The sequence below is a fragment of the Triticum aestivum genome, chromosome 6D, assembly GCF_018294505.1.
Source record: "Triticum aestivum cultivar Chinese Spring chromosome 6D, IWGSC CS RefSeq v2.1, whole genome shotgun sequence".
Classification (NCBI taxonomy): Eukaryota; Viridiplantae; Streptophyta; class Magnoliopsida; order Poales; family Poaceae; genus Triticum; species Triticum aestivum.
In genome coordinates this window covers 478,669,031-478,694,311 of record NC_057811.1, presented here as the reverse complement: position 1 = coordinate 478,694,311, position 25,281 = coordinate 478,669,031, and positions in this window count along the sequence as shown.

The window sequence follows — 25,281 nt, the reverse complement described above, 5'->3', positions numbered from 1 at the left end:
TATTTGTAAATAATGAGCGCAAAGCTCAGTATCCCCCGAGCCTTAATGTGGGCACGGGTGGCCGAATTAAGGATCGATATCCGTTTGACAGAAAATTTGGTTGTGTTTAACACAAACTTCTCGGAAAGAGAATAAAGATCTCTTAAAAGAGTTTAGAGCTGGTCGAAATCCGAGCTCGCCAAGTTAGGCCCCAAGGGTTGTAAAAGATGGATTGCAGTAAATTGATTTTGCTTGCAATTTTTATGTGTAATGATTCTATGTATCCAAGTACTTTTCATCATTAATGCTCAAATCCGCATTGTACAAAACTTTGTTGACCGACCATCGGCTTCAACCTCCTCGGCCAGTAGCTGGGGAGTGTTTGTCCTACTTTATAAAGCCGTTATAAGGGAAAAGTTTTACGGCAAACAAGGCAATCCCGTCATACGGTTTTATAAACAAAGGTACACGGAGAGATATGTTATATTACGTTTTAACGTAAGAAACATCTTCCAAAGAAAATAGTCCCGCTACCAGTTCCTTTCTTTGGGTCGTCATGCTTATCATGATCATGAAAACTCACCTCCGATCAATGTGGGAGGAAAATATTGAGGATTTAGTTCGGCGAAAGTTCCCGAACTCTATGGTATTAATGAACCAAAATTTTACTTCCGTCGTTGCCGACCAATGTGATCATTTAAGATTGCTAGCTTTCGGCTTCACCCAGTCTAAGGTACTAACTTGGATGACCCAGTAGTAACAATCACAGAGGTGCTCCCTTTACCGCCTAGCCGGACAATCGGGAACGTAGGGGTAAGCACAAGAGCCAGGCAACCCAGCTTGGCCAAAATCTTAAGTCAAATTGATGCATATGTATGGTTTTATAACGATGATTATGGAAGGCAGCCTTTGTATATTAAATACAAACACCGATGATATGTTTATTTTGACTCCGTTGAGACCGTTTATCAGTTGAAAGTGGCCCATCGTCGGCTTCCGCCCCATTGTAGATGCTACGCAGGGTGTTTTCGCAATAACAAAACAACCCTTAGCCGACGTCTCGGTGCCCGAAGGCGGTTGTGTTAGCGGAAATGAGGCAATCAGATATGCGGGCTTTATAACTTTCACTTAGTCGTAGGAGCTTTAAACTGTGGAAGCTAGCTACGAGCCCCCTGTTAGTGTTCGGCGACAGCCGAGGTCAAGCCGTAAACACTTCGGCCAATGTTATGAATGGCCCGTCATTTAACATAGTCATCGGATCGCTGGCCAATTTACGCTTATTGTGACAGTCAGTTTCCGGCTTTCTCCACTGAGGTGCTTAACCATGCGAGCTGGAAGCACAATCGCAGTGGTTCTCCCTTTGCACACCTAGCCGAACAAAGCGGAACACAGGAGGCAAGCACAGGAGCCGGGCAACCCAACTATTGACCGAAGACACAATTCGAAACCGATGCATATATAGCAATATCCGAGAATGTTTTCGCCAAATCTCTAAAGGTGTCCGACGTTGCACTGCGAGACTTATGCGGGAAACACACAAATAGTTTAAAAGTGCCATAGGCTTGGAAAACCCAACAATTTAGTAAAAAGCTGACATTCGAATTAGATCAAGTGTTCGGTGCCAATCCGAAAATTGGTCAAAAAAGGGGTGCTTCTGTCGTGCATTAATATGACACATCCGATCTCAAGACCTCAAGTGGGTCAGCCCATGGCTGTAACCTCCTATCCCGAAGGCGGAGTACTGCTCGTTAGGCCAGTTTAGCGAACTAAACTCGAACGGCTTTGAGAGAGAGGCTAGGCTCCCTGGCTATTGACCACACACTCGCGTCAAAAAAAGGAGTGATTGAAAAAGATTTTGCAATGACCAAGAAGAAAACATTTATTATAAAATGGCTCATACTAATTTAAGAGCCCCCGAGTGACTTGGGCAAAAGAATTTTATGTATAATGATTGTATGTACGGAAGTACTTATATCATATCTGTGTTCACCCGAACTTTAAACGCGTCTTAACCGACCGTCGGCTTCTCCCTCTTCGGTCAAGGACCGAAAAGTGTTATGTACTCCACCTGTCGAGAATATCGACGGTGTTTCCGATAACCAGGCAATCAGGCCATAAGGCTGTAACAGACAAAGCGCGCTCAGGGAACTTATGCTATATTACTGACGAAGTGTAAGAAGCATCTTCGAAGAAAATAGTACCTCCACCGATACCTTTCTTTGGTTGCTCATTGTTACTATGAGACTTGTGCAATAGATTTTTTGTATTCATGAGTTCCATTGTATGCCGACCATGATTGAAAACAATAAGAGCGCTAGCTTTCGGCTTCACCCAGTCTGAGGTCCGAGCTCGGATGACCCGATCATGACAATCGCAGAGGTGCTCCCTTTACTCCCTAGCCGAACAATCGGGAACGTAGGGGTAAACACAGGAGCAAGGCAACCCAGCTTGCGGAACACTTAAGTCAACATGGTGCATATTTTGGCGTAATACACGAACAAGGAACGAAGCCATACAAGTATAATCATATGCAAGAGGCAAGGCTTCATAAAGGAAGCCCCCAAGCAAACGGGGTATTTGAATTTGTGTGTCACAAACAACTTTTTGCCAAAAAAAGTATAATGCTTGGTCGAACCGAACAGAATTTAAAATTGAAAATTCTGAGCATAAAAGCGACTTAGCTAGTTAATTTGCTCGGTGTCGATGCACGGCCCGAGCATACGGTGGGACAAGGTCCCAGCCCCCAAGCCGGTCCCGAGGTGGCGGAGCGAAGAGCTCGGCACTCCGAAGTGGCGACATAGCACGGCCAATGCAGGCCCGCAGTGTGACGCCGAAGTCCCCGGCGTGGGTTAATGAAGTGATGACAAAGCCCTTGGTCCAACCGAGGTGACGTGGTACGTCGGTACGCAGAGGTGAAAGCGCTGCCCGATCCAGATCCTTTATCTGTGCACAAAAAATAGTGCAAGCCGGAGATAATAGTAATAATAATAAATTTAAGAAAAATGTTGCAGAATTAATAATTTATGCAAAGTGAGTAATAAAAGACATATGGCCTGTGTGCCGAACACTCGATGAGGTAGACCTCTCTCAACGATGCCGAAGTCCCCGAGGCAACCGAACACGTCGGTATGGCAACACGAACAACAAGGTGATCACGCGAGCTGATTTACGGTGAGTGGGACGACGACATTGGCTTGCCGAAGAGACCACGTGATGTAGTCGAAGTCGATTACCGAACCACCATGTGACCGTCTTTAATGCAGCCACCATTTGATAGACGTGCATACAGATGATGGAACAAACCAGAGTAATAATTCCTTGGAAAAAATAAACCCAAACAAGCAAAAATTACTAGGATAAATAGCACCTGGTTTATTTGTTGTAGCAATCCGAAGAAAGGTGACTCCCAAAATTGGGACTCGATCAGCACACCCATTGCCTGATGGGCGATAAAGCGACGGCATGGCGATGCTGGCAAAGGTTGGCTTGCCGAGACAAAGCCCTCGGTCCAGCTAACGTGACAAAGCTGGTCGGCTGGTGACGCCGAAGTCACCGGAGTATGTTGATGAAGAAATAGCCAAGTCCCCGGTCCAGCCGAGGTGACGGAGCAGGTCAGTGAGGAGATGTTGCAGCTGCCATGTCAGCCGAGGTGTTGAAGCAGGTCGGCGTGATGGACCTCAGCTTGAAGAAGCAATAGTGCAGCCATGCTGACGCGGGTCGTGACTTGTGACGCGGTCAATGCCGGCTTGATGAAGTGACCATGCGGCGATGCCTTTGTGCCCGCTCCGTGTAATCCGTGGGGCAGCGATGTTGGTGATGATTTATCCTTCGCGATGCCGAACTCTTGTTCGGCTTGCCGAGATGATGATCGAAGAAGTTGAGCTTGGCTTAACAAAGCGGCGACGTGTCTAGCGCAGGTCGGCAGACATGGAGCGATACTGCCGGACTGGTTTGACACCAGCATGATGGTGAAGATTACCTCGAAGGAGGCTTAAAATTTTATGGCTACGTGTTTAAAAACAACGCACAATACCCTAGAAAAAAATTCCTTCAAAAGGGTTGTCCCATATTTCGTTCATGAAGAAACATGAACTCGGGCCGGATTCGTATTCGCGCAGAAAACAGATCCGAAAATTGGTCCACTCATCGGAAGGTTCCCGGAGTTTGAACCGTCGGATCGAGCTGAAATTTGGAGGGGTGGTAGATATGGGAATTTCGCAGCAGATGAACTGTTGGATCTTCCAAAGGACCTCCGAGCTGGGCTCTGGAGACCATGCCCTAAACTCGTCCAGATTCCCATCCAGATTTGACAGGGCTCCGGTATATTGTAGATCGCCAGAGATTCCTCCATCGGAACTCGACGAAATTTGGCATGGTTGTTCTACACTTAATTCTGCACAATTCCACCGAAGGAATTGTCAAAGCGATGCTCTGGTGGCAGCGGATACAAGTTTGTTGTTCGGAAAAAACAGCACGGTCGCCCGAGGGCAATGTTGACGTTGAGCCCCCGAGCTCCATGGATGATTCTTCCATGATCATGATAGAGACCGGAGTTGATGTTGACGAAGGCCCTCGTCCGAACATGATGATCGGAGGTAGGGCACAGTCCTTGGTTAAGCCAAGGTGGCCAGTCGAGCCGGCGAGAAAAGATGCCAACATCGACCATAAAGCTCGGCTTCGATGCGTAGATCGCGCCGGAGACGATTCGAATTCCCATCGCCCCGTGGCGACCGCCAGCAGGCTCTCAATGAAAGCACCAATGTCGGTTCAATATCCGACGTATCTCGTAGTAGGGGTCCTAAGCTAGGCGTCTGGGAGCAATGGTAACATGGACACGGGGTTTTACCCAGCTTCGGCTCTCTTGATGAGATAATACCCTACATGCTACTTTTGATTGTATTCATATGGGTGTAGTACAGAGTATATGTATCTACCACGAGATTGTAGTAATGATTATGAGATTGTCTATTGACTAGCCTGGCCTCAGTTTATATATGCACCGTAGGCCTAGGGTTTAGAGGAGTCCTTGTCTTGGGCGCCAACTCTTGTAGAATCCTCCTTGTATGCGGCATGGGCTATCCGAACTGGCCCAATAGTGAACCTCCATGGGGGTCCTCGGCCCGATCCAGCTGGTCGGGAGACGACGTGGTGAGTACCCCCTAGTCCAGGACACCGTCAAGCAGGAGTGCTTTTCTGTGGTTGAACCAGAACAAATAAATGAGGCTGCTGTCTCTCAGAAGGATCTGCTCACATGCCCCAAAAAGGACCATATTCAGCAGAAAGAAGTTTTGGGTACCATTATGGAAAATGCAGAGCATAATTGCTCTACAGATAACTCTACTTCCATGGGTCCACCTCCAGGTTTTGAATTGAAGGCTGCAAGTAGCACAGTAATAAAATCTCATCAAGAAGATCTTCATAGTTTGGGAGGAGAGAGTGCTAGACTTTGGGCTGCACATTTTGCACCCAAGAATGAATCTGAGAAGGTGATCCAGGTACCAGCAGAATGGACAAACTTTATTATTTCTACTTTAATCTCCCCAGATAGATTCGATTGGGCCAAAGGTTTCCTGACATCTGACATGTGGAACATCATTGTTCAAGAATCAAAAAGTAGCCACTCTTACGGCTTTGTGATTCCTGAGACTTGTATCTCAGCTTCAGTGCCTCCTTGTGACATGCAGGTCACTTATGAGGAGGAAACTACTGCGGAGCCCACCTTTTCTACCCCACAATCCAAGAATTCTTCCTCTCAGGCCCCTGCCCTGGAAGAACATGCTTCCACAACCAGTGCTCTCCACGGCCTAAAGAAAAGAAAGGACAGGGAACCTCTAGTTGACACTGAGGTAAGGATACGCACTAGACTGCAAGAATTTAGTAAAGGATTTAAGAAAAAACTTGTGTCAATAAGAACTGTATGGCATGTTACTCTCATCCACCTCCTATTGCTGGCCAAATTTTTTAAAAATCTATCTACATCATTTTGCAAGTGGATTCCAAGGAGGTGACTGAAGAAATCCTCGACAAACAGAAAAAGAAGAGAGGCACAAAAGTGGAAGTCAGCAAGGAAGGGCACAAGGAGGCACCAAAGACCGTGGCCATCTTTAAGCCTTGAAGATCTAGGATATAAGTGCTGATCAGAACTTACATGATGTCTGGAATGATTGTAACATTTTGGAACATAACTTTTTGCCTTTTTCTCAAGTCTGTAATATGCTTATCTAAGTACTCCAGGATTTATGGCCTGTGTTGGCTTTTGTTGGAGATCTATTTGGAACTAACAGTATCTGCCTTGTTTGTTGGTCCTGGGAGTTTCTTGTCATTATGCTTGTGGCCTCTGGTGCTCTTAAACCAGAAGTTCTCTAATATTTACATATTTGATAATGAACACAAATTGGAATATATTAAATTGGAACGTTAGGGGGATTAATTCCAAAGACAAATGGACTGCTATCTCCAATAAAATTGAAGAGTCTGGTTGTTCTATTCTGTGTCTGCAAGAAACTAATAGGGAGAATTTTGATTCTTCCTACATGAAGAACTGCTGCCCAAAGAGGATTAATAAGTTTGAGTTCACCCCATCTATGGGAGCTTCTGGTGGTCTATTAGTGGCTTGGAATGATAACTACTTCGAGGGGCAAATTTTTGAAAACAGATTTTCTCTCTCAATTCAGTTTACCTCAGTACATTGTGGAGAAACCTGGTACTTGACCAATATCTATGGACCTTGCTTGCTAGCAGAAAAAGGGGAATTCTTGGAGTGGTTTAATAACATCCAGACCCCTGATGATGTCAATTGGCTAATTCTGGGAGACTTTTATATTGGATATCCTCAGGATAGGAATAAAGTGTCACAACCCTAGTTAGCACCTGCATTAGGACTAGTTGGAGTGATGCATCATATTTAACTTTTCCTGAAATTTGAATTGAGGAAATTTGAAAGCCTCGGAATTTTAATTAAAAGAAGGGCAAATAACCCTGGAAAATGCATCCAATGTTTCCAAAATGCTCTTCAATGATGTTTAATATTTTTGGCAAGGGTTTTGGTCCAAACCAAAAATATGGAATATTTTTGAGGAATTATTTTAGCCATTTGGATTCAAATCAATAAATATTTGAGTTGGATTTAATTCTTCTATAAAAGAATTGCAAGTTCAACAATTCTGAAAATTTGTGAGTGGCTTTGAATAATTTGTATCAAGCCACATAAATCTTTTCAGAAGCTACTAAAAATGATTTGTTATAAAAATCAAATCAAAACAAATTAAACAAAATAGAAAACAAACAGAAAGTAAATCGAGCAGAGGCTTACCTGTGCAGCCCACTTACCTGGTCGGCCCACTGGCCCGGTGCCAGTCATCCCTCTCCTTAGGACAGAAGGACACTGCGCGCATGGCCGGCGCGCGCGAGCACGCGCCCGAACACCTCCTCTCTGCCTGCTTGCCCCCCGGCCTCCCCTGAGATGCCACGCGACCCCCTGGAGCCGTCCGGATCCCTCCGCCCCCCCGCTCACTCTCCCTTTCCCCTTGCTCTCCCACGCGATGACTGAAGTGGTCGCCGCCGCACCGTCTTGAACCACCGCAGCCACAGCCACCGCCTCGCCTACCCATCCCGTCCTCGAGCTTTGTATCCTCGCACCGAAGCTCCCCGCCGAGGCACGTTTCACCGGGCGCGCTGCGACGACGACTACGCCGTCGTCCTCATCCTTTGCATCCGACCACCGCCGACGTCGATTCGCCGCCTACAGGAGCTCCCCGACCACTCTGAGCGTCTCTGCGAGATCTCTATGAGCCCCACGTCGTTTCACCCTTCTCCCCCTGTCCGCGCATGCCCTCTAGCTAGCCACCGCGCGAGTTCCGAGCGCCGCCGTCCGCCATCGCCGATGAGGTCCTCGCTCCTGAGCACCTCCGCTCGGTCCAGTGGCACCAGCGTGCTCCTGGTGCCTCCAGGAGGCCGCCTAGCCCCTTTGCTCGCTCCCCTGCTTGCTCTAGCGCCGCGCCCGGGCAGGCAGTAGCTCCGGCCGCCGCCCTGCTCACCGCCGTCAGCGATTCGGCCACCCTAGCACCACCCACCACCACTGGTCGACGCGCCTTGTCGCGCTGCATCTGCAGGACCCAGCCGCGCGAGCTCCCGTCACCGAAGTTGGCCGGACGGGCAACCCCGTCATGTCCCGATTAGCGCCGGCGGCCAACCGCCATTTTGGATGACGTGGACACGTCATTAGGGGCTAATGCACCATTAATTAAACCCCACACTCACTGACACTGGACCCCACTAGATAACTAATCCCCGGTTTAAAAATAAACCCTTTTGGTTAAAGCCACAAACAATGACAAGCGGGTCCCGCGGGTCAGGTTTGACCTGGACCGGCCCTGTTGACCAGATGACATCAGCATGACCTATTGCTGATGCAGTAAAGCCTTTTCTGGAATTTAAATAAATCTAAACGTTTTTTTATTTTCAGAAAATATCCTAAACTTCTAAAAATCATAGAAATTCAACCGTAACTCCAAATGAAATAATTTATATAAGAAAAATTATCAGAAAATGCAATCTATCCATCCGTACCATTTTCATGCATGTTAGAACAACTTATAGTTGCTCAATAGGGCAAATCAAATGTTTGGCATTTAAATTATCACAAATGGAGTTTGAATTTGAACCTTTGGTTCAAACCAAGTCCATTTAAACTGTTGCTAGCTACACTAGCTCAATGAACATCATATTGCCATGTCACATTCATGCATCATATTATTGCATTGCATTGATTGTGTTCCCTCTTGTTTGCCAGTATTTGTTCCCTCTCAGTGGATGTTATTCCGACGTTGTGGTCATTGACACCGATGAAGAGCTATTGCTATCTTCAGAAGTGCCAGGCAAGCAAAACCACCTTGTTCATTCCGATACAATCCCACTCTCTCGCTTCTGCTCTCTTTTACTGCATTAGGACAACAATGCATCAACTGCTACAGGCTGCGGTAGTTGAACCCCTTTCCTCTGCATGACCTGTCATTGCCACAGTAAATAGATGAAACCCACTAGCATGAGTAGGAGTTGTTTGAGCCCTGATGTGCCTACTCATTCATGCTTGTTGTCATGCCAGCTACTGCTTAGAGTTGAGTCAGGTCTGATTCATCGGGGATGAATTGGAATGTGGTGAACATGTCTTATTGTTGAGAGCTAAGTGTGTGAACACGATTTGTTAAAGGTAGTGGTGAGAGGCCATGTAGGAGTACATGGTGGGTTGTCTCATTGAAACCATCCTCAGGAACTGAGTTTTGTGTTTGTGATCCATGAACAGTTACTACCACACATTGGGTTCCGGTAACTCGACCCCTCTCGGCTTATTAATCGCCTCGATCTCTGTCCAGGAGTTTCAACTAGTTTCTGGTGTTTGTAGGATATGCGTTGGGGGCCGTGCGTAGCGCTGACCCTAGGGGTGGGCTATGATGTGGTAGAGACACGAGGCACGGTGTACTGAGACGCCCGTTTGGTGCCTCAGGAACCCCGCTCTCATCGTTTGGGGCCGTGAGCAAAACCCCGGCCGGATCTCCTTGCGGATGGAACTCGAATAGGCGATAAACCTGGACTAGAGACTTGTGTGGTTAGTCAGGTCGTGGCCGACTCCCTCGCCAGGCTTCCGCTTGAAGGTTGCTGAGATACACGACATGTACATGGTGGTAAGTGGCGAGAGCGTGTGTGAAGAAGTACACCCCTGCAGGGTTATAAATGATCTATTCGAATAGCCGCGTCCGCAGTAAAGGACCTCTGGGTTGCCTATACAGTTCATAGACAAGTGAAAGTGGATACTCTAAAATGCGCAAGATAAGCGTGAGTGCTATGGATGGCATTCTCGTAGGGAGATGGGAGCGTATCCATAGTGGTGTATTGATATGGTGAATATGTGGACTCGTGTGCGCCACCTCAAAAGATTTACTTGCAGTCGTAGTTCAGGATAGCCACCGAGTCAAAGCTGGCTTGCTGTAGTTAAACTCCACCACCCCTTTGTTGATACTGATGCATGTGTAGCTAGTTCTGATGTAAGTCTTGCTGGGTACATTTGTACTCACGTTTGCTTTATTTATGTTTTTGCAGAGAGACTTCAGTCTCGCTAGTAGTTCCGCGTGGACTTCGACGTTTAGCTTGTTACCTCAGCTACGATCTTGTGCCCTCGGCAGGGTCTTGTAGATAGTGAGCCTTCTCAGACTTTTCTTTTGTAGTTGTCTGTACTCAGACAAGTTAAGATTTCGTAGGTGCTATTGCTTGTATGACTTGAATGCTGGGTCATGAGACCCATGTTTGTAATATCTGACTCTTCGGAGCCTTATGAACAAATACTTTGAGTCGTAGAGTTTTGTTGTGATGCCATGTTGTATTTGCACATATCGAGCATATTGTGTGTATGATTTTGAAATGCTTGGTATGTGTGGGATCCGACAACCTAGTTGTCTATCCTTGGTAGCCTCTCTTATGGGAAAATGTAGTCTAGTGCTTCCACTGAGCCATGGTAGTCTGCTACAGGCCGGATTCCCGGAGTCCTGTTAGCCCAGTTGCTACTGCTCTGGAACACTTAGACTGGCCGGCATGTGTCCTTCTTCGATCCCGTGTCTGTCCCTTCGGGGAAATGTCACGCGGTGTCTTTTGGAGTCCTGTTAGCCTGCTACAGCCCGGATTCCCGGAGTCCTGCTAGCCCAGTTGCTACAGCCCGAATTCACTCACTGATGACCGACACATTCGTTGCTGGGTCATGTATGCATGTCCCTGTAAGTTAGTGCCACTTTGGGTTCACGACTAGTCATGTCGGCCCGTGTTCTCTGTGATATGGATGCTAGCGACACTATCATATACGTGAGCCAGAAGGCGCAAACGGTCCCTGGCCAGTTAAGGTGGCACCAGTGGGAATACCGTGCATGAGGCCGCAAAGTGATATGATGTGTTACATGCTAGATCGATGTGGCTTAGGATCGGGGTCCTGACAGCTTTGGTATCAAAGCCTGACTGCCTGTAGGATTACCAAGCCAAACTGGTCAAAGTTGAGTCTAGAAATTCTTTAGTTATGTAAGGGAATTGATTGTGGAAGGGAACGTAAGGCTCTTTTTACTCCTTTACCTTATGCCCTTCTGATCCGAGTCATCTTATCTTTCCTACGGGGTTAAGGAACTAGGCTTTCTATTCTCTCTATCAGGATCACGTGTTACTAATCCATAAACTTATAGGATTGATGGATTCAAGTCTCAGTTATGTTCATAGCTGGCCTCAGAACCTTGATATTGTGATGTTGAGTGGTTATGCCACCATTCTGTAGGATGTCTAAAATCTTTTTGAGCATTTACAGCCGTTATGTTGTCCGAGTCATCCCATGTTTCTAAATAGTCCGATGCATTTGCAAATCCCTTCTTTCCGTTCCCGATGTCCCTTTGGGCCAGATTAACCACACTAACTAGTGCGTTGAGGTACTCTATTGCCTCGACATATATGTTGAAGCCATTATTATGACCCTAGGCGTCTTAGAGAACCACTCAGTAATCTAGCAATGCTTTGTATCCCCAGTGTGATGATTCTGGCCATTATTCTCGAAAGCATCCCGTGATGCCATTTAGTATGTAGGTATTCTATTTCTGGGTTCTTAAACCCAAGATTCACTCTACTTACCTCATGTTGATAGTGTTTGCTCGTTCCTTTAGGATATTAGTAACCTTTGTGATAGTCCTCGGGGTCCGTGGTATATCGTTCTTCCAATACCATGAACCATTATGGCAGAAGTTCTTTGAACCAAAAGATCACAACGAGAGTGCTCTTGATGAGTTCTCCATTCTGCATTGTGAATCTGCCAGTCCTGCCTTTCTGCATGGATTGTCTGGAAGAAATATGTTGAACTTGTTTGACATACTAAATCTATGCATCCGCAACTCAGAAAACCATATGTTCCTTTGAGTTGTCTCTCTTTAGTTGTATTCTGACCTATGTCTATCAATTGATAGTCAGGACTAGTTGTGCATTCGTGTTATCGATGCCTATTATTCTTGTGGTCCGTCAAGCCATTCTATTACGGAATGACTAGGAGAAACAAACTCCAGCACCTCATCCATTTCTTGGACTGGTCAAAGCAATTGTATTCCGCAGATCAAATTGCCACCAGCCTTTGATCTGTTCTACCTTGGGGTATTACCATCTTTATGCCAAGAATGTCATGGGAATTGCACCACCTCCTATGAACTCTTGATACAGTGATACTTCTCGCCATCATTATTCATTCCTCGGTCCCGTGTTGTCGCAACCGGAATGCCGACAAGTGAACCGTGATGTGTGAAATCAACACTCCTAGCAACCCCGTTGCTTGGTAGTTAATGGACAATACTCTCATCCTTTGTGTGCTGATTATTTAATCATCATCCTAAGATTGATCGTGCTACCTAGTCCATATTTCCTGGTGCACTCTTCAATCAAAGAGTTAGGATTGTGTTAATCCCTTGCTTATTTGATCATATCATCTTGCTTGAAAAGTAAGATTGTTCTCGAGCTTAAGAACATATCGGTGGTTCGTGATTTTCCGATTATCTTCTCGGAAGTATGGCCAGGTTGTTCCCTGACTGTTATGTTGAGCTCGTGATCAAGTTGGTTTCTTGTAACCACCCCTTCTCCAAGAATCTGTGTTGGATATCCCTAAGCTAGTTGGTTAAGCTGAACAACAACTTGGAGAGTTGGAAGATAAAAGCTTTGCCTAAGCTAGTTCATTTCAAAGGGATATCTTTTGTGTGTGTGTGTGTTGAAGAAAGCTGATATCCTCATCGATTGATCCTCGTGATCAATTGTCGGACCTATTGTCTTATCCAATCCTTGGTTTGAGTATGGGTTATCATCAAATCAAATCAGAACCAACGATGTTCATAATGTTGTCTTACTCATGGTTGATCCTTGAGCATACACCATTATATCTTTTGTTCTGACCAATGCTATTGCTTTGTTCACATAGTTGTGGAATTCCATCTTCATGGAAATCTTTATGATTTGTTGTTGAGCCCATCAGCAGCATTTGATCTTCTCCATGATTCATGTTAAACATTAAGCCAGTGTTGGAAACTTTTGTAAGCATTATCTTCGTGCCCCGTTCATGAAGAATATGTTTGGATGAAAGAAGTGACTTCCTCTAGTTCATGTGCATTTGAAGCAAGTTGCCGCCGTGAATTCGAGAAAGTTTGTTTTTGCTTCCTCTGGAATCATCCCAAGTTAGTCATGCATATGTGTGAATTTTTCTGTGGTCTGGAGACTTGCAACCTTCATTCTATATGTATACCTAGCACACCAAGCCACTGATTGATTTGTTCAAGGAGAAGAAGTTCCTTCTTAGGATCTGGACTTATGCAAGGTCTTCGATATCCTCGATGATGGTTCCCAACCAGACCTCGGTAGTGTTTTGTTGTAAGACTACTATGTGGTCATGCCTGTCCGGAAGAACGTGTTCACATGTATGTAGTAGAACCAGCTCATGTTTTGGAGCTTGCTATCATAGTTCATTTCCCGAGAATCTCGCAACGTCATCTCGTCGGTTTGTGTTGCAAACTTTCATTTTTCTTCAGACATGAGGAGTCTGAAGTATTCTGTTACCAACCAGATCTGAATCTCAGGCAGATATGATGGTTGGGCTTTTCCAAGATCTAGGATGTAGATTCCGACAAGGTCGATGTTCTGGCCGACACACCTAGTTGGATGATCTACTGTTGACATATCTTGATTGAGCAATTTGGCCATCTTCTCCATGAGGATTTCATATGATCTATACTAAAAGTTGATCCTAATGGATGTTTGTGCTCCCGAAGTCAGACCTTTATTTGATGTTCCAGATACCTAATGGTATTGAGTTAAGCTGGTACATCAAGGAGAACATTAGAAGCGTAGTGCTAAATGTCTCTTGGCCGATCATCCAGATTTCGTTTCCTTGGCCTCGCCAAGGTAAAATCTGAGAAAGTGTTGTCTTCCTTTGCACCTGCATCCTCCATCGTTATTCATCATGGTAGTACGAGGTGTCACCATGATCTTGGCACAGATGTTGGTAAAAGCTTGATGAATATGGAGATACTCAAGTTCTTGAAAGCACGCTCAGCCACTGGGTTATACCCTCGGTATGTATTGGAATGTGCCTTCCGTTTGCCGAGTTGTCTTATAACTCTAGTTTCCTTCCCAAACTGAGTATGCCATTCTTCGGAATTCCTTCAAACGATCGATTGTGATTTGCCTTAGGTTAGTATAGAGGGTTTCAATGATCTTTGTATCAAAGTAATTCCTTTTGCCACTTCAAGGATAAATCTACGAGTCGCCTTCCCCCAAGGTGCCCCATTATGGAATCATGGCAATCAATCTCCTCGCTACTCTGACTCATACTCGCCATCTACTTAAGCGTGTAATTGTTGCCTACCAAATTGAACCTTTGTCATCCGCTTATTTCCATCACCCCTGATGTGTGTTTCATGTCTCAGCTCAAGAGATGTTTTATATCTCACTCCATGAGTTGATCTTGAGTGCTCAATCTTCGAGGAGATCGTTTCCTATAGAGTTTCCTTCTGTCGTCATCGTGTTGGATGAAGATCTCGAAAGCAAAGACGCCAAGATCAATATAAAGCAGTGAATCAACATCTTCGAGAAGTGAAGGTGGATCATGGGATCGTGTTAGCTTTGTGTCCCCTCTTTCTACTTACCTCACGTCTTGAATCTCGGGACGAGATTCTCGTTTAGTGGGGGTGAGTTGTCACAACCCTAGTTAGCACCTGCATTAGGACTAGTTGGAGTGATGCATCATGTTTAATTTTTCCTGAAATTTGAATTGAGGAAATTTGAAAGCCTCAGAATTTTAATTAAAAGAAGGGCAAATAACCCTGGAAAATGCATCCAATGTTTCCAAAACGCTCTTCAATGATGTTTAATATTTTTGGCAAGGGTTTTGGTCCAAACCAAAAAAATGGAACATTTTTGAGGAATTATTTTAGCCATTTGGATTTAAATCAATAAATATTTGAGTTGGATTTAATTCTTCTATAAAAGAATTGCAAGTCCAACAATTCTGAAAATTTGTGAGTGGCTTTGAATAATTTGTATCAAGCCACATAAATCTTTTCAGAAGCTACTAAAAATGATTTGGTATAAAAATCAAATCAAAACAAATTAAACAAAATAGAAAACAAACAGAAAGTAAATCGAGCAGAGGCTTGCCTGTGCAGCCCACTTACCTGGTCGGCCCACTGGCCCGGTGCCAGCAATCCCTCTCCTCAGGATAGAAGGACGCTGCGCGCGTGGCTGGCGCGCGCGAGCACACGCCCGGACACCTCCTCTCTGCCTGCTTGCCCCCCGGCCTCCCCTGAGATGCCACGCGACCCCCTGGAGCCGTCTGGATCCCTCCGCCCACTCGCTCACTCTCCCTCTCCCCCCTTGCTCTCCCACGCGATGACCGAAGTGGTCGCCGCCGCGCCGTCTTGAACCACCGCGGCCACAGCCACCGCCTCACCTACCCATCCCATCCTCGAGCTCCGCATCCTCGCACCGAAGCTTCCCGCCGAGCCACGTTTCACCAGGCGCGCTGCGACAACGACTACGCCGTCGTCCTCATCCTCTGCATCCCACCACCGCCGACGTCGATTCGCCGCCTACACGACCTCCCCGACCACTCTAAGCATCTCTGCGAGATCTCTGTGAGCCCCACGTCGTTTCACCCTTCTCCCCCTATCCGTTCATGCCCTCTAGCTAGCCACCGCGCGAGTTCCCAGCGCCGCCGTCCGCCATGGCCGATGAGGTCCTCGCTACTGAGCACCTCCGCTCGGTCCAGTGGCACCAGCGTGCTCCTGGTGCCTCCAGGAGGCCGCCTAGCCCCTTTGCTCGCTCCCCCGCTTGCTCTAACGCCGTGCCCGGGCAGGCAGTAGCTCCGGCCGCCGCCCCGCTCACCGCCATCAGTGATTCCGGCCACCCTAGCACCACCCACCACCACTGGTCAACGCGCCTTGTCGCGCTGCATCTGCAGGACCCAGCCGCGCGAGCTCCCGTCACCGGAGTTGGCCGGACGGGCAACCCCGTCGGGTCCCGATTAGCGCCGGCGGCTAACCGCCATTTTGGATGACATGGACACGTCATTAGGGGCTAATGCACCATTAATTAAACCCCACACTCACTGACACTAGACCCCACTGGATAACTAATCCCCGGTTTAAAAATAAACCCTTTTGGTTAAAGCCACAAACAATGACAAGCGGGTCCCGCGGGTCAGGTTTGACCTGGACCGGCCCTGTTGACCAGATGATGTCAGCATGACCTACTGCTGACGCAATAAAGCCTTTTCTAGAATTTAAATAAATCTAAACGATTTATTTATTTTTAGAAAATATCCTAAACTTCTAAAAATCATGGAAATTCAACCGTAACTCCAAATGAAATAATTTATATATGAAAAATTATCAGAAAAATGCAATCTATCCATTTGTACCATTTCCATGTATGTTGGAACAACTTATATTTGCTGAATAGGGCAAATCAAATGTTTGGCATTTAAATTATCACATATGGAGTTTGAATTTGAACCTTTGTTTCAAACCAACTTCATTTAAATTGTTGCTAGCTACACTAGCTCAATGAACATCATATTGCCATGTCACATTCATGCATCATATTGTTGCATTGCATAGATTGTGTTCCCTCTTGTTTGCCGGTATTTGTTCCCTCTCAGTGGACGTTGTTCCGACGTTGTGGTCGTTGACACCGATGAAGAGCTATTGCTATCTTCAGAAGTGCCAGGTAAGCAAAACCCCCTTGTTCATTCTGATACAATCCCACTCTCTCGCTTCTGCTCTCTTTTACTGCATTAGGACAACAGCGCTTCAACTGCTACATGCTAAGTAGGAGTACATGGTGAACATGTCTTACTGTTGAGAGCTAAGTGTGTGAACACGATTTGGTAAAGGTAGCGGTGAGAGGCCATGTAGGAGTACATGGTGGGTTGTCTCATTGAAACCATCCTCAGGAACTGAGTTCTGTGTTTGTGATCCATGAACAGTTACTACCACACATTGGGTTCCGATAACTCGAACCGTCTCGGCTTATTAATCGCCTCGATCTGTGTCCAAGAGTTGCAACTAGTTTCTGGTGTTTGTAGGATATGTGTTGGGGGCCGTGCGTAGCGCTGACCCTAGGGGTGGGCTATGATGCGGTAGAGACACGAGGCACGGTGTACCGAGACGCCCGTTTGGTGCCTCGGGAACCCTCCTCTCATCGTTTGGGGCCGTGAGCGAAACCCCGGCCGGATCTCCTTGTGGATGGAACCCGAATAGGCGATAAACCTGGACTAGAGACTTGGCCGGATCTCATCGTTTGGTTAGTCTGGTCGTGGCCGACTCCCTCGCCAGGCTTCCGCTTGAAGGTTGCCGAGATACACGACGTGTACATGGTGGTAAGTGGCGGGAGCGTGTGTGAAGAAGTACACCCCTGCAGGGTTATAGATGATCTATTCGAATAGCCGCGTCCGCGGTAAAGGACCTTTGGGTTGCCTATACAGTTCATAGACAAGTGAAAGTGGATACTCTAAAATGCGCAAGATAAGCCTGAGTGCTATGGATGGCATTCTCGTAGGGAGACGGGAGCGGATCCATAGTGGTGTATTGATATGGTGAATATGTGGACTCGTGCGCGCCACCTCAAAAGAGTTACTTGCAGTCGTAGTTCGGGATAGCTACCGAGTCAAAGCTGGCTTGCTATAGTTAAACTCCACCACCCCTTTGTTGATACTGATGCATATGTAGCTAGTTCTGATGTAAGTCTTGCTGGGTACATTTGTACTCATGTTTGCTTTATTTATGTTTTTGCAGAGAGACTTCAGTCTTGCTAGTAGTTCCGCGTGGACTTCGACGTTTAGCTTGTTACCTCAGCTACGATCTTGTGCCCTCGGCAGGGTCTTGTAGATAGTGAGCCTTCTCAGACTTTTCTTTTGTAGTTGTCTGTACTCAGACAAGTTAAGCTTCCGTAGGTGCTATTGCTTGTATGACTTGAATTCTGGGTCATGAGACCCATGTTTGTAATATCTGACTCTTCGGAGCCTTATGAACAAATACTTTGAGTCGTAGAGTTTTGTTGTGATGCCATGTTGTATTTGCACATATCGAGCATATTGTGTGTATGATTTTGAAATGCTTGGTTTGTCTGGGATCCGACAACCTAGTTGTCTATCCTTGGTAGCCTCTCTTATGGGGAAATGTAGTCTAGTGCTTCCACTGAGCCATGGTAGTCTGCTACAGCCCGGATTCCCGGAATCCTGTTAGCCCAGTTGCTAATGCTCCGGAACACTTAGACTGGCCGGCATGTGTCGTTCTTCGATCCTGTGTCTGTCCCTTCGGGGAAATGTCACACGGTGTCTTTCGGAGTCCTGTTAGCCTGCTACAGCCCGGATTCCTGGAGTCCTGCTAGCCCAGTTGCTACAGCCCGAATTCACTCGCTGATGACCGACACGTTCGTTGCTGGGTCATGTATGCCTATGCCTGTAAGTTAGTGCCACTTTGGGTTCACGACTAGTCATGTCGGCCCGTGTTCTCTGTCATATGGATGCTAGCGACACTATCATATACGTGAGCCAAAAGGCGCAAACGGTCCCGGGCCAGGTAAGGTGGCACCCGTGGGAATACCGTGCATGAGGCCGCAAAGTGATATGATGTGTTACATGCTAGATCGATGTGGCTTAGGATCGGGGTCCTGACATAAAGAGGGAGGAAACTTGCATGAGATGATGCAGTTCAATGAAGCAATTAGTAACCTTGGGTTAGTGGAGATCCCACTGAAAGGTAGAAGTTATACTTGGAGTAATATGCAAGAGGCTCCTTGCTTGAAAAAATTGATTGGATCTTCTCTTCGGAAGGATGGACACTTTCATACCCCAACACTCAAGTTGTTGCTCTCTCAAAACCTATCTCTGACCATTCTCCCTGTATGATCCAGATTGGTACAAACATTCCAAGATCAAACTTGTTTAGATTTGAAAACTTCTGGTTGGAGCACAGTGAATTTAAAGAGATTGTACGAAACATATTGGAACAAGATGTGCAGGAACATGATAGTGCCAAGAGAATTACAGCAAAATTCAAGAGGTTAAGGAAAGGTCTCAAAATCTGGTCCAAAAAGCTCTCCAATCTCCCTGCCATCATCAAAGCATGCAATGATTGCATCCTACTGCTTGACATAATTGAAGAATTTAGACCTCTAAGTAATGAAGAATGGAATGGAAGATGCATTATAAGTGAACACTATCTGAAGGTTTTGTCATTTCAGAGAACATACTGGAGGTAGAGAGCAACAATTAGATGGGTTAAATTGGGAGATGAAAATACCAAGTTCTTTCAAGCCAAGGCCACAATTAAGTATAGGAAAAATCACATTAGCACACTGCAAGATGAGGCTGGTCAAGAGGCAACAGAGCACCAGGCAAAGGCTGCTGTTTTATGGAGAGCTTTCAAAGAAAGATTAAGCACAACAACTCCCACTCATGAAGCCTTTCCTTTAAACATTCCTCTTCAGAAACATGGAAATCTAAAGGATTTAGAGAAGCCTTTTTCCAAAGAAGAAATAGATGGTGTGGTGGCACAATTGCCACTTGATAAATCTCCTAGGCAAGATGGATTTAATGGAGCCTTCATAAAATCTTGTTGGCACATCATTTCTGGGGATTTCTATGACCTGATCAAGGATTTCTATAATGGGAAAATTAATTTGCAGAGCATTAACTCTTCATACATTACTCTCATTCCCAAAAAGGATAACCCCATGCTGCCTGGTGACTTCAGGCCAATATCACTTCTGAACTGCTCCATCAAAATCATCACTAAACTTCTTGCTAACAGGCTGAAGAATGTTATCCTTTAGTTAGTACACATCAATCAATATGGTTTCATCAAATCAAGAACAATCCAAGACTTTTTGGCCTAGGCATTTGAATATCTTCACCAATGCCATCAATCAAAGGAGTAAATTATTATTCTAAAACTGGACTTTGAAAAGGCTTTTGATTTGATAGAGCATCAGACTATTTTGGATATCCTCAAAGCTAAGGGGTTCGGAGAAAAATGGATAAATTGGATTGATATGATTTTCAAATCTGCCACCTCTGCAGTTATGCTGAATGGCATTCCTAGGAAAGTTTCTCACTGCAAAAGAGGAGTGAGACAAGGGGACCCCCTCTCTCCACTTCTTTTTGTGCTGGCTGCAGATTTACTTCAATCAATTATCAACGAGGCCATGAGAAACAGGATTCTATCTGTTGGGGAACGTAGTAATTTCAAAAAATTTCCTACGCACACGCAAGATCATGTTGATGCATAGCAACGAGAGGGGAGAGTGTTGTCCACGTACCCTCGTAGACCGAAAGCGGAAGCGTGATCACAACGCGGTTGATGTAGTCGTACGTCTTCACGATCCGACCGATCAAGTACCGAACGCACGGCACCTCCGAGTTCTACACACGTTCAGCTCGATGACGTCCCTCGAACTCCGATCCAGCCGAGTGTTGAGGGAGAGTTTCGTCAGCACGATGGCGTGGTGACGATGATGATGTTCCACCGACGCAGGGCTTCGCCTAAGCTCCGCAACGGTATTATCGAGGTGTAATATGGTGGAGGGGGGCACCGCACACGGCTAAGAGATCTCAAGGATCAATTGTTGTGTCTATGGGGTGCCCCCCTGCCCCCGTATATAAAGGATCAAGGGAGGAGGAGGCCGGCCCTAGGAGGGGGCGCACCAAGTGTGGAGTCCTACTAGGACTCCCTAGTCCTAGTAGGATTCCACCTCCCATATGGAATAGGAAAAGAGGAAGGGAAAAAGAGAAGGAAGGAAGGGGGCGCCCCCCTTCCCTAGTCCAATTCGGACCAGACCAAGGGGAGGGGTGCGGCCACCCTTGAGGCCCTTTTTCTTCTTTCCCGTATGGCCCAATAAGGCCCAATACGTATTCCCGTAACTCTCCGGTACTCCAAAAAAATACCCGAATCACTCGGAACCTTTCCGAAGTCCGAATATAGTCGTCCAATATATCGATCTTTACGTCTCGACCATTTCGAGACTCCTCGTCATGTCCCCGATCTCATCCGGGACTCCGAACTCCTTCGGTACATCAACATACATAAACTCATAATAAAACTGTCATCGTAACTTTAAGAGTGCGGACCCTATGGGTTCGAGAACTATGTAGACATGACCGAGACACGTCTCCGGTCAATAACCAATAGCGGGACCTGGATGCCCATATTGGCTCCCACATATTCTACGAAGCTCTTTATCGGTCAAACCGCATAACAACATACGTTGTTCCCTTTGTCATCAGTATGTTACTTGCCCGAGATTCGATCGTCGGTATCTCGATACCTAGTTCAATCTCGTTACCGGCAAGTCTCTTTACTCGTTCCGTAACACATCATCCCGCAACTAACTTATTAGTCACAATGCTTGCAAGGCTTATAGTGATGTGCATTACCGAGTGGGCCCAGAGATACCTCTCCGACAATCGGAGTGACAAATCGTAATCTCGAAATACGCCAACCCAACAAGTACCTTTGGAGACACCTGTAGAGCACCTTTATAATCACCCATTTACGTTGTGACGTTTGGTAGCACACAAAGTGTTCCTCCGGTAAACGGGAGTTGCATAATCTCATAGTCAGAGGAACATGTATAAGTCATGAAGAAAGCAATAGCAACATACTAAACGATCGGGTGCTAAGCTAACGGAATCGGTCAAGTCAATCACGTCATTCTCCTAATGAGGTGATCTCGTTAATCAAATGACAACTTATGTCTATGGCTAGGAAACATAACCATCTTTGATTAACGAGCTAGTCAAGTAGAGGCATACTAGTGACACTCTGTTTGTCTATGTATTCACACATGTATTATGTTTCTGGTTAATACAATTCTAGCATGAATAATAAACATTTATCATGATATAAGGAAATAAATAATAACTTTATTATTGCCTCTAGGGCATATTTCCTTCAGTCTCCCACTTGCACTAGAGTCAATAATCTAGTTCACATCGCCATGTGATTTAACATGAATAGTTCACATCACCATGTGATTAACACCCATGGTTCACATCGTCATGTGACCATCACCCAAAGGGTTTACTAGAGGCAGTAATCTAGTTCACATCGCTATGTGATTAACACCCAAAGAGTACTAAGGTGTGATCATGTTTTGCTTGTGAGATAATTTTAGTCAACGGGTCTGTCACATTCAGATCCGTAAGTATTTTGCAAATTTCTATGTCTACAATGCTCCGCATGGAGCTACTCTAGCTAATTGCTCCCACTTTCAATATGTATCTAGACCGAGACTTAGAGTCATCTAGATTTAGTGTCAAAACTTGCATGGACATAACCCTTTACGACAAACCTTTTTGTCACTTCCATAATCGAGAAACATATCCTTATTCCACTAAGGATAATTTTGACCGCTATCCAGTGATCTATTCCTAGATCACTATTGTACTCCCTTGCCAAAATCAGTGTAGGGTATACAATAGATCTGGTACACAGCATGGCATACTTTATAGAACCTATGGCCAAGGCATAGGGAATGACTTTCATTCTCTTTCTATCTTCTGCCGTGGTCGGGCTTTGAGTCGTACTCAATTTCACACCTTGTAACACAGGCAAGAAACTCTTTCTTTGACTGTTCCATTTTGAACCACTTCAAAATCTTGTTAAGGTATGTACTCATTGAAAAAACTTATCAAGCGTCTTGATCTATCTCTATAGATCTTGATGCTCAATATGTAAGCAGCTTCATCGAGGTCTTTCTTTGAAAAAACTCCTTTCAAACACTCCTTTATGCTTTGCAGAATAATTCTACATTATTTCCGATCAACAATATGTCATTCACATATACTTATCAGAAATGTTGTAGTGCTCCCACTCACTTTCTTGTAAATACAGGCTTCACCGCAAGTCTGTATAAAACTATATCCTTTGATTAACTTATCAAAGCGTATATTCCAACTCCGAGATACTTGCACCAGTCCATAGATGGATCGCTGGAGCTTGCATATTTTGTTAGCACCTTTAGGATTGACAAAACCTTCTGGTTGCATCATATACAACTCTTCTTTAATAAATCCATTAAGGAATGCAGTTTTGTTTATCCATTTGCCATATTTCATAAAATGCGGCAATTGCTAACATGATTCAGACGGACTGAAGCATAGATACGAGTGAGAAACTCTCATCGTAGTCAACACCTTGAACTTGTCGAAAAACCTTTTTGCGACAATTCTAGCTTTGTAGATAGTAACACTACTATCAGCGTCTGTCTTCCTCTTGACGATCCATTTATTCTCAATTGCTTGCCGATCATCGGGCAAGTCAACCAAAGTCCACACTTTGTTCTCATACATGGATCTCATCTCAGATTTCATGGCCTCAAGCCATATTGCGGAATCTGGGCTCACCATCGCTTCTTCATAGTTCGTAGGTTCGTCATGGTCTAGTAACATAACATCCAGAACAGGATTACCGTACCACTCTGGTGCGGATCTTACTCTGGTTTACCTACGAGGTTTGGTAGTAACTTGATCTGAAGTTACATGATCATCATCATTAACTTCCTCACTAATTGGTGTAGGAGTCACAGGAACAGATTTCTGTGATGAACTACTTTCCAATAAGGGAGCAGGTACGGTTACCTCATCAAGTTCTACTTTCCTCCGACTCACTTCTTTCGAGAAAAACTCCTTCTCTAGAAAGGATCCATACTAAGCAACGAATGTCTTGCCTTCGGATCTGTGATAGAAGGTGTACCCAACTGTCTCCTTTGGGTATCCTATGAAGACACATTTCTCCGATTTGGGTTTGAGCTTATCAGGATGAAATTTTTTCACATAAGCATCGCAACCCCAAAATTTTAAGAAACGACAACTTTGGTTTCTTGCCAAACCACAGTTCATAAGACGTCGTCTCAACGGATTTAGATGGTACCCTATTTAACGTGAATGCAGCTGTCTCTAGTGCATAACCCCAAAACGATAGTGGTAAATTGGTAAGAGACATCATAGATTGCACTATATCCAATAAAGTACGGTTATGACGTTCGGACACACCATTATGCTGTGGTGTTCCAGGTGGCATAAATTTGTGAAACTATTCCACATTGTTTTAATTGAAGACCAAACTCGTAACTCAAATACTCTTCTCCACGATCAGATCGTAGAAACTTTATTTTCTTGTTACGATGATTTTCCGCTTCAGTCTGAAATTATATGAACTTTTCAAATGTTTTAGACTTCTGTTTCATTAAGTAGATATACCCATATCTGCTCAAATCATCTGTGAAGGTCAGAAAATAATGATACCTGCTACGAGCCTCAATATTCATCGGACCACATACATCTGTATGTATGATTTCCAACAAATCTGTTGCTCTCTCCATAGTTCCGGAGAACGGCGTTTTAGTCATCTTGCCCATGAGGCACGGTTCGCAAGCATCAAGTGATTCATAATCAAGTGATTCCAAAATCCCATCAGTATGAAGTTTCTTCATGCGCTTTACACCAATATGACCTAAACGGCAGTACCACAAATAAGTTGCACTATCATTATTAACTTTGCATCTTTTGGCTTCAATATTATGAATATGTGTATCACTACGATCGAGATCCAACAAACCATTTTCGTTGGTGTGTATGACCATAAAGGTTTTATTCATGTAAACAGAACAACAATTGTTCTCTAACTTAAATGAATAACCGTATTGCAATAAACATGATCAGATCATATTCATGCTCAACGCAAACACCAAATAACACTTATTTAGTTTCAACACTAATCCCGAAAGTACAGGGAGTGTGCGATGATGATCATATCAATCTTGGAACTACTTCCAACACACATCGTCACCTCGCCTTTTACTAGTCTCTGTTTATTCTGCAACTCCCGTTTTCGAGTTACTACTCTTTAGCAACTGAACCAGTATCAATTATCGAGGGGTTGCTATAAACACTAGTAAAGTACACATCAATAATCTGTATATCAAATATACCTTTGTTCACTTTTACTAGTCTCTGTTTATTCTGCAACTCCCGTTTCGAGTTACTACTCTTAGCAACTGAACCAGTATCAATTACCGAGGGATTGCTATAAACACTAGTAAAGTACACATCAATAATCTATATATCAAATATACCTTTGTTCACTTTGCCATCCTTCTTATCCACCAAATAGTTGGGGTAGTTCCGCTTCCAGTGACCAGTCCCTTTGCAGTAGAAGCACTTAGTCTCAGGCTTAGGACCAGACTTAGGCTTCT